General features: G+C 41.1%; 1 pseudogene; it reads left to right on the top strand.

Annotated features, from left to right (window-relative positions):
- Positions 1–7,749: 7,749 nt before the first annotated feature.
- Positions 7,750–9,913, top strand: LOC125537249 (elongation factor 1-alpha-like; annotated as a pseudogene).
- Positions 9,914–10,510: the final 597 nt, after the last annotated feature.

Here is a 10,510-nt window from a genome sequence, read left to right as displayed (position 1 = left end):
ACAGAAAATAATATAAAAGTGCATAATAAATCCTATTAAACATCCAAAACAGATAATATAATAGCATGGAACAATAAAAAATTATAGATACGTTGGAGACGTATCACATCTCTTCGCCGAACTAGTGCACCTATACAATTTGCCATTGTATTGGGTGTGTTGGGGACACAAGAGACTCTTTGTTATTTGGTTGAAGGGTTGTTTGAGAGAGACCATCTTCATCCTACGCCTCCCACGGATTGATAAACCTTAGGTCATCCACTTGAGGGAATTTGCTACTGTCCTACAAACCTCTGCACTTGGAGGCCCAACAACGTCTACAAGAAGAAGGTTGTGTAGTAGACATCATGCTCTTTTCTGGCACTGTTGCCGGGGAGGTTAGTGCTTGAAGGTATATCTTTAGATCTTGCAATCTAATCTTTTAGTTTCCTATTTTATCACTAGTATAGTCTATAAAAGGAAACTACAAAAAATGGAATTAAGGTTGCTGCATATGCTTCATCTTTTTAATGTCGTTCGTGAAAATAAGGATTCCGATAATTGTGCCGAAGTGTTAGAAGAAGAATGCATTAAAATGTTTGGCACTAAATCTTTGAATGATGAGCATGATTGCAATGTTGTTAGTATGAATTCTTTGAATATCCATGATGCTAATAATATGCAAAGCCACAAGCTTGGGGATGCTATGTTTGATGAAGATGATATTTTTAGTCCCCCAAGTTTTGATGAGCAAATTTACTATGATGAAAGAATGACTCCTATATACGATGATTATTGTGATGACATGTATGCTATAGAGAATAATGATAACAATGAAACTTGTCATCTTGATTTCAATTTTCAATCCCATGATAGTTATTTTGTTGAATTTGCTCCCACTATTCCGAATGAGAAGAATTTTGCTTATGTGGAGAGTAGTAAATTTATTATGATTATAAATCATGAAAAGAATGCTTTATGTGATGGTTATATTTTTTAATTCATTCATGATGCCACTGAAAATTATTATGAGAGAGGAACATATGCTTTTACATATTGCAATAATATCAAGTTTCCTCTCTATGTGTTGAAAATCTTGAAGTTATCCTTGTTTTACCTTCCTATGCAAGTTGATTCTTGTTCCCACAAGTTGTTTGCTCACAAAATTCCTATGCATAGGAAGTGGGTTAGAATTAAATGTGCTTGTCATATGCTTCATGATGCTCCCGTTATGTTTCAATTATTATCTTTTATGTGAGCATCATTGAAATTATCATGCCTAGCTAGAAAGGCATTAAAGAAAAGCGCTTGTTGGGAGACAACCCAACATTTATACCTACTGTTTTTGTATGTTCACATGATTATGATACTTTAGTAATCATGTTTTATAGCTGTTGTTTCAATAAAGTGCCAAGTAAGACCTTTGGGATGATCTATGGTGATAGTTGATTTGATCTTGCTGAAAAACAGAAACTTTTGTGCTCAGGAAAACAATTCTCATTTTTAACAGAAGCGTGATAAAATACTGATCCTTTTTGCAGAAGATTAATACAAAAATTTCCTAGGACTTCCTAATTTCTCAGGATTTTTGGAGTTACAGAAGTATTCTATAGTTACAGATTACTACAGACTGTCCTGTTTTTGACAGATTATGTTTTCGATGCATAGTTTACTTGTTTTCTAGTTTCCATGGCTTATATTGCTTAATATAAATTGTAGAAATGGTAGGGCACAGTAGGAATCATGTGACAAAAATTATGAATCTTGTCTTGACAGTACTTAAGTGGTGATTTGCTTTCTTATACTAACGGAGCTTACGAGTTTTCTGTTAAGTTTTGTGTTGTGAAGTTTTCAAGTTTTGGGTAAAGATTCGATGGACTAAGGAATAAGGAGTGGAAAGAGCCTATGCTTGGGGATTCCCAAGGCACCCAAAGGTAATATTCAAGGACAACCAAGCATCTAAGCTTGGGGATGCCCCGGATGGCATCCCCTCTTTCATCTTCGTTTATCGGTAACTTTATTTGAGGCTATATTTTTATTCACCACATGATATGAGTTTTGCTTGGAGTGTCATTTTGTTTTATTAGGATATTCTTGCTGTTATTTAGCGTAATGTTCTGCATATTTTAGTTCAATAAAAAGGTCAAGTATAGCCTTTACCATGCTTATTTTTCAAGTCTATATGTTGCTGTTTTAAAAACAGAAAGTTTTGTGTAATGTTTTAAATATTTGTGAATAGTCAGAACATGATAAAATCTTGAAATTTTTACACAATGAGTAAAAAAAATTATCTAAAGTGTGGTAATGTTTCAGAATTTTTGGAGTTAGGGAAGTATGATTCCTCTTGCATTCTTTACAGACTGCTCTGTTTAGACAAATTGATGTTATGTTTGCATGTGTTTGCTTGTTTAATGATTCTATTTGAGGATAGGAGTATTAAATATGAAGAGGCATTTAGTAGGCAATATCAAATTATAATTTTAGTGATTTTCTACAGTATAGAATGATAAGGTTTAGCATGGATTTATACTAACTTATCTCACGAGTTCTTGTTGAGTTTTGTGTGGATGAAGTTTTTAAGAACTAGGGAAACCGTGATATGATAGGAATTAAGGAGACACAAAATCTCAAGCTTGGGGATGTCCAAGGCATCCCTAGTTAATATTTCAAGAAGTCTCAAGCATCTAAGCTTGGGGATGCCCCGGTAGGCATCCCACCTTTCTTCTTCAACAACTATCGGTTAGTTTTGAGCCTAAGTTTTTGCTTCTTCACATGATATGTGCTATCCTTGCGATGCCATTTTACTTTGTTTTGCTTGAAGCTTGAATAAAGTACTTAGGATCTGAAATTTTATTTATGAGAAGGATTCTTCACATAGTTACATAATTATTCGACTACTCAATGATCTTCACTTATACCTTTTGGAGTAGTTTGTTATTTGCTCTAGTGCTTCACTTATATCTTTTTAGAGCACGGCGGTAGTTTTATTTTGAAGAAATTAATGAACTCTCATGCTTCACTTATATAATTTTGAGAGTCTTAAACAGGATGGTAATTTGCTTGGGTTATGAATTTAGTCCTAATATGATAGGCATCCAAGAGGGATATAATAAAAACTTTCATATAAAGTGCATTGAATACTATGAAAAGTTTGATTCTTTATGATTGTTTTGAGATATGAGGATGGTGATATTAGAGTCATGCTAGTAGAGTAGTTGTGAAATTGAAATATGCTTGTGTTAAAGTTTGTGATTCTCGTAGCATGCACGTATGGTGAACCGTTATGTGATGAAGTTGGAGCATGATTTATTTATTGATTGTCTTCCATATGAGTGGCGGTTGGGGACGAGCGATGGTCTTTTCCAACCAATCTATCCCCCTAGGAGCATGCGTGTAGTACTTTGTTTTGATGACTAATAGATTTTTGCAATAAGTATGTAAGTTCTTTATGACTAATGTTGAATCCATGGATTATATGCACTCTCACCCTTCCACCATTGCTAGCCTCTCTTTTGCTGCGCAACTTTCGCCGGTACCATACACCCACCATTACCTTCCTTAAAACAGCCACCATACCTACCTATTATGGCATTTCCATAGCCATTCCAAGATATATTGCCATGCAACTTTCCGCCGTTCCGTTTATTATGACACGCTCCATCATTATCATATTGCTTTGCATGATCATGTAGTTGACATCGTATTTGTGGCAAGGCCACCTTTCATAATTCTTTCATACATGTCACTTTTGAGTCATTGCACATCCCGATACACCGCCGGAGGCATTCATATAGAGTCATATTTTGTTCTAAGTATGGAGTTGTAATTCTTGAGTTGTAAGTAAATAAAAGTGTGATGATCTTCATTATTAGAGCATTGTCCCATGTGAGGAAAGGATGATGGAGACTATGATTCCCCCACAAGTCGGGATGAGACTCCGGACGGAAAAAAAGAGGCATAAAAAAGAGAAAAGGCCCAAATAAAAAAAATGAGAGAAAAAGAGAGAAGGGGCAATGCTACTATCCTTTTTCCACACTTGTGCTTCAAAGTAGCACCATGATATTCATGATAGAGTCTCCCATTTTGTCACTTTCATATACTAGTGGGAATTTTTCATTATAGAACTTGGCTTGTATATTCCAATGATGGGCTTCCTCAAAGTGCCCTAGGTCTTCGTGAGCAGGCAAGTTGGATGCACACCCACTTAGTTTCCTTTTGAGCTTTCATACACTTATAGCTTTAGTGCATCTGTTTCATGGCAATCCCTACTCACTCACATTGATATCTATTGATGGGCATCTCCATAGCCCGTTGATACGCCTAGTTGATGTGAGACTATCTTCTCCTTTTTGTCTTCTCCACAACCACCATTCTATTCCACCTTTAGTGATATATTCATGGCTCATGCTCATGTATTGCGTGAAGATTGAAAAAGTTTGAGAACATCAAAAGTATGAAACAATTGCTTGGCTTGTCATCGGGGTTGTGCATGATTTAAATATTTTGTGTGATGAAGATAGAGCATAGCCAGACTATATGATTTTGTAGGGATAGCTTTCTTTGGCCATGTTATTTTGAGAAGACATGATTGCTTTGTTAGTATGCTTGAAGTATTATTATTTTTATGTCAATATTAAACTTTTGTTTTGAATATGGATCTGAATATTCTTGCCACAATAGAGAATATTACACTGATGAATATGTTAGGTAGCATTCCACATCAAAAATTATGTTTTTATCATTTACCTACTCGAAGACGAGCAGGAATTAAGCTTGGGGATGCTGATACGTCTTCAACGTATCTATAATTTTTGATGTATTCATCCCATGTTTATAATTTTTTTACATGATTTTGGTATGATTTGGTTAGAACTAACCCGGACTGACGTTGTTTTCTGCAAAACTACCGTGGTGTTGTTTTTGTGCAGAAATAAAAGTTCTCGGAATGCGCTGAAAATCAACATAGATTTTTTCTGGAAAATATAAAAAAATACTAGAACGAAGAGTTGCCGGAGGGGAGTCCCGTGGGCCCCATGAGGGTGGAGGGCACACCCACCTCCCTGGGGCGCGCCCCTGTGCCTCGTGGACTCTTCATGGGGCCCCTGACTTATTCTCGATGCCAACCTCTCCTATAAATCCCCAATCCTCTAGAAAATAACCTAGACCGGGAGTTCCGCCGCCGCAAGCCTCCGTAGCCACCAAAAACCAACCGGGACCCTGTTCCGGCTCCCTGCCGAAGGGGGGAATCATCATCGGTGGCCATCTTCATCATACCGACGCTCTCCATAACGAGGAGGGAGTAGTTCACTCTCGGGGCTGAGGGTATGTATCGGTAGCTATGTGTTTGATCTCTGTCTCTCTTGTGTTCTTGATTTGGCACGATCTTGATGTACCGCAAGCTTTGCTACTATATTTGGATCTTATAATGTTTCTCCCCTCCACCTTCTTGTAATGGATTGAGTTTTCCCTTTGAAGTTATCTTATCGGATTGAGTCTTTAAGGATTTGAGAACACTTGATGTATATCTTGCGTGGGATACCCGTGGTGACAATGGGGTATTCTATTGATTCACTTGATGTATGTTTTGGTGATCAACTTGCGGGTTCGGTGACCTGGGGAATCTATGCATAGGGGTTGACACACGTTTTTGTCTTGACTCTCCAGTAGAAACTTTGGGGCACTCTTTGAAGTTCTTTGTTTTGGTTTGAATAGATGAATCTGAGATTGTGTGATGGATATCATATAATCATACCCATGGATACTTGAGGTGACATTGGAGTATCTAGGTGACATTAGAGTTTTGGTTGATGTGTGTCTTAAGGTGTTATTTTACTACGAACTCTAGGGCTATTTGTGATACTTATAGGAATAGCCCAATGAATTGATTGGAAAGAATACCTTTGAGGTGGTTTCGTACCCTACAATAATCTCTTCGTTTGTTCTCCGCTATTAGTGACTTTGGAGTGACCTTTTGTTGCATGTTGAGGGATTTTTATATGATCCAATTATGTTATTGTTGTTGAGAGAACTTGCACTAGTGAAAGTATGAAACCTAGGCCTTGTTTTGAAGCATTGCAATACCGTTTGTGCTCACATTTATCATTAGTTACCTTGTTGTTTTTATATTTTCATATTACAAAAACCTATATCTACCATCCATATTGCACTTGTATCACCATCTCCTCGCCGAACTAGTGCACCTATACAATTTGCCATTGTATTGGGTGTGTTGGGGACACAAGAGACTCTTTGTTATTTGGTTGCAGTGTTGTTTGAGAGAGACCATCTTCATCCAACGCCTCGCACGGATTGATAAATGTTAGGTCATCCAATTGAGGGAAATTTGCTACTATTCTACAAACCTCTGCACTTGGAGGCCCAACAACGTCTACAAGAAGAAAGTTATGTAGTAGACATTAGTTAGCTCAGGCGATTCCTCCTCCCCATCTAGCTTTCCAAACGCAAATGTCACCTCTGTGCTTCAACAACCATGAACACAACAAACCGCAGCTCCATGGCTCCTTCCCCTGCCGGCGGGCGGCCACGCCTACGGCCAGAAGACCAAAGCTTTGGCTTCGATACAGCCTGATCCGCCTCAGTCCATTCAGATTTGAGGGGAAATTTTCCTTGGTTTCTGGGTGAATTGAACCGGATTGGAGATGTATAAAAGCAAAGCTCTATGGCTGAGGGGCACCGCAGTGGTCTATGCATGCCGACGGATGGCGATGCCCGAGATCCCCACAGTTCTGGATCCGGAGCTGAGCCTCTTCAGATCTTCCGATCCCTTGGCAGGCAAAGACGGATCGGGGCAGCTCCCTGAGTGGAGCTAGCAGATCTGCCTGGACCTGACCCGACCCTCCACCTGGTGAGATCATGGCCCGAGATCAGGGCAACGGGACCTGCCCAATCCTCCGGACTCTCTGCCTAGAGATTTTAGCCCCCGGCCCGCATCTGGCCTCCAATCCCATGGGCCGTGGTCCTTGTGCCCTGCGTAATCCATTTTTGGGACTAAATGCCCAACACGTCGCTAGTCGACCATTGGTTCGCACCACACACCCAAGCCACAACAAGGCCCCTCCTCAGAGTGCACAGACCGAGGCGACGAACGCGCCATGATCTACAAGGTCTCTGCCGCCCACCCCCGCCGTCTCGCGCCTCCCCGCGCCGCCCTGCTCCTCCCTTCGGTAAGCCCCACTATCTCCCCATCTTCCCCCCCTCTTGCATTTTGTGGTGCCTCAGTTGCCTCGCTTCCCGCGCCATCCGGGATCTGAACCCCAAAACCCTAGTGCTTTGCTTTCATGGCTTGTTCTTCAATTCCTAGTTCCGATCCGCTCATACTTTTCCTGTGTGGATTCTACGGGAGTCAGCCTGGGTTGTTGATTTTTTTATCCCTTACCATATCAGTGAGGTGTTTGGATTTGCTATCTGTTGACGCAGTCGTGACCGTTGGTTGTAGCTTAACCTGTATACAACCCGTTGGGAGTTTTCATCTGTCGCCTAGGCTACAATTGCGGTACGGTGCTGGGATCCGTTTAGTCTTATCGAATTGCCCATTCACATTTGTTCATCGGGCAGGTGATAATATCCATTGCGTCTTACCAAAACAATTAATATGTCTTCATCTTCCCTATTGCAATAGGGCGGTGATAATATCTGCTTGCTGAGCATCACCACCTTATCGTAGCCAATTCTGATATCTTGACAGGATTTGTTGAAATCTTACCAAATCAGCAACTAACCGCTTGTTTTCATTCACTAATATCTGCAGCAATGGTGAAGGAGACGAGCCGTCTGAATATTGTGGTCATAGGCCATGTCAACTCTGGGAAGTTGACCAGCATGGGCCATTTGATATGCTTGCATGGGGACGTTGACCAGCTTGCGATTGAGAGGCTCGAGAAGGAAGCTGCTGAGATGAATAAGAGGTCACTCAAGTACGCGTGGGTGCTTAACAAGCTCAAGGCTGAGCAGGAGAGGGGTAATACCATTGACATCACACTCTCGAAGTTCGAGACCACCAACTACCTCTTCATGGTTATTGATTCCCCTGGCCATCGTGACTTCACCAAGAACATGATCACTGGTACCTCCCAGGCTGACTGTTTTGTTCTCATCATTGACTCGACCATTGGTGGTTTTGAGTCTAGTTTCTCCCAGGATGGGCAGACCCGTGAGCATGCTCTCCTTGCTTTCACTCTTGGAGTGAAGCAGATGATCTGCTGTTGCAACAAGGTATGCCCTATTGAAAACTCTTTATATGACAAGCATTTCACCATATGTTGTAACTATGACACGTCTCAACTGCTATCAACACTTCCATGTTTTACGTTACCTATGGGAAAAAGCACCAGACATGTAATGTTGCAGTTATTTTACCTTGACTGGTTGTTCCATTTGTACTTAAGATTAGCCAGATACTTGAAATGATCTGTCTGTATAACATAATTTGATTTGTATAGTCTTGTTGTTGCCTTATAAATTCCAAGTTCCATTGTCATTCAACTGCTAGCAACAGATAAATTCTTGATAATGTGGGTGTGCTTATGTTTAAATTATGTCCGTTGGCCATTAATTTTGTTTCATATGTTGTATAGGGTTGCAATTTTCACTTTTATCCAACTAATGTGAATTTTCTGCTTCTTTGTTCGACACGGATCAATATATCCTAAAGTAGATTAGTTAGGTTTCTGGAAAAGCAATATGGTCATGCAAGATGTACTTCATTGCCTTGAAATTCGCAAGTTTTGTTGAGCTAAAGAGAATGTTGTCCATCTTTGTTCAGATGGATGCCACTACTCTTGTTTACTTCAAGCTTATGTTTAAATTATGTTCTTCGACCATTAAGTTTGTTCCATGTTGTAGTCCTGGAAATGGTTTCCATCTCTCTTGGTTGTATGGGTTACAGTTTTCAGTTTAATCTAACTAATGGAACATTCTGCTGATGTGTTCTATACTGATCTATACATCCTAAATTAGACTAGTTAGATTTCTAAATGAGCATATGGCCCTGCAAGATGTGCTATTATCTTTTATTGTCTTATCTTTGTTGCCTTGAATTTTGGAATTTCTGTTAACTAAAAGAGAATGTTGTGTATCGTTGTTCCAGATGGATTGCACTACTCCCAAGTACTCTAAGGCATTGTATGATGAAATAGTGAAGCAGGTGGCATCTTATCTGAAGAAGGTTGGGTACAATCCGGACATTGTCCCCTTTCTTCTAGTCTAAGGATTTGAGGGTGACAACATGGTTGAGAGGTCTGCCAACCTTGATAGGTATGAGGGCCCCACCCTCCTTGAGGCTCTTGATCAGATCGTCGAGCCCAAGAGACCCATCACAAAGCCCCTGCGTCTTCCATTTCAGGACGTTTACAAGATTGGTGGTATTGGAATTGTGCCCGTCGGTCAGCTTCAAACTGGTACCATGAAGCCTGACATGGATGTTACCTTTGGTCCCACTGGCCAAACCACTGAGGTCAGCTCCCTTGAAATGCATCGCAAGGCTGTCCAGGAGGCCCTTCCTGGTGATCTTGTTGGCTTCAATGTCAAGAATGTAGCTGCCATGGATCTGAAGCGTGGGTATGTGGCATCAAATGCCAAAGATGACCCTGGCTAGGAGGCTAGGAGCTTCACTTCGCAGATTATAGTGCTGAACGACACCGGAGTTATCAGGAATGGGTACACACCTGTGCTGGACTGCCACACCTCCCACATAGCTGTGAAGTTTGCTCAGTTGGTGACCAAGATTGACAGGCGATCTGGCAAGGAGGTTGAGTAAGAGCCCAAGTTTCTTAAAAAGCGTGATGCTGGGATTGTGAATATGATTCCCACCAAGCCTATGGTAGTGGAGGCCTTCACTGACTACCCTCCTCTAGGCCGTTTTGCTATTCGTGATATGAAGCGAACGGTCGCTGTTGGAGTTGTCAAGAGTCACTAAAAAATACACTTCCGTGATGATACGTGTTTGTCACAGTAGGTCGCGTTTTCTGTCAGCATGTACACCCATGACAAATTTATGACAGAATCAAGATAGTCATACCTGTGCAGTCGTAGAAGTGTTCCATGACATTGCCAAAATTATCATCACGGAAGTGTCCACTTCCATGATGATAAAATCGCGCGTCATAGAAGTGCTTTCATCAAGGGTGATCGACACGTGGCATCCACCGTAACAGAACGTCGTTAAGCTATCGGGTCGGATTTTGGATCCGATAACCCGTTAACAGCCACGACCAATGCTGATTTTCCACGTGTAAAATTCTCATTGGCTGACGGATCCACGCGTCAGCTCCGTGTTGGTACAGGTGTCACTCATCCAACGGTCTAGATGGGCCTATGATATGTTGACACGTGGACCGGCCCAAAAGTGGCCCACAAAGATTAAATGGGCCGGCCCAACCGAAGGCCCATAAGATTTAGCGGACCATAATGGGCCGGCCCAACTAAAGGCCCAAAAAATTTAGCGGACCATAATGGGCCGGCCCAGCTAAAGGCCCACACGATTTTGCAGACCATAATGGGCCGGCCCAGCTAA

The sequence above is a fragment of the Triticum urartu genome, chromosome 2A (genome assembly GCF_056163025.1).
Source record: "Triticum urartu cultivar PI428250 chromosome 2A, HENAU_Tu73, whole genome shotgun sequence".
In the NCBI taxonomy this organism is placed as follows: Eukaryota; Viridiplantae; Streptophyta; class Magnoliopsida; order Poales; family Poaceae; genus Triticum; species Triticum urartu.
The sequence above is the reverse complement of the archived record's forward strand: the minus strand, read 5'-3'. Positions and strand labels throughout refer to the sequence as shown.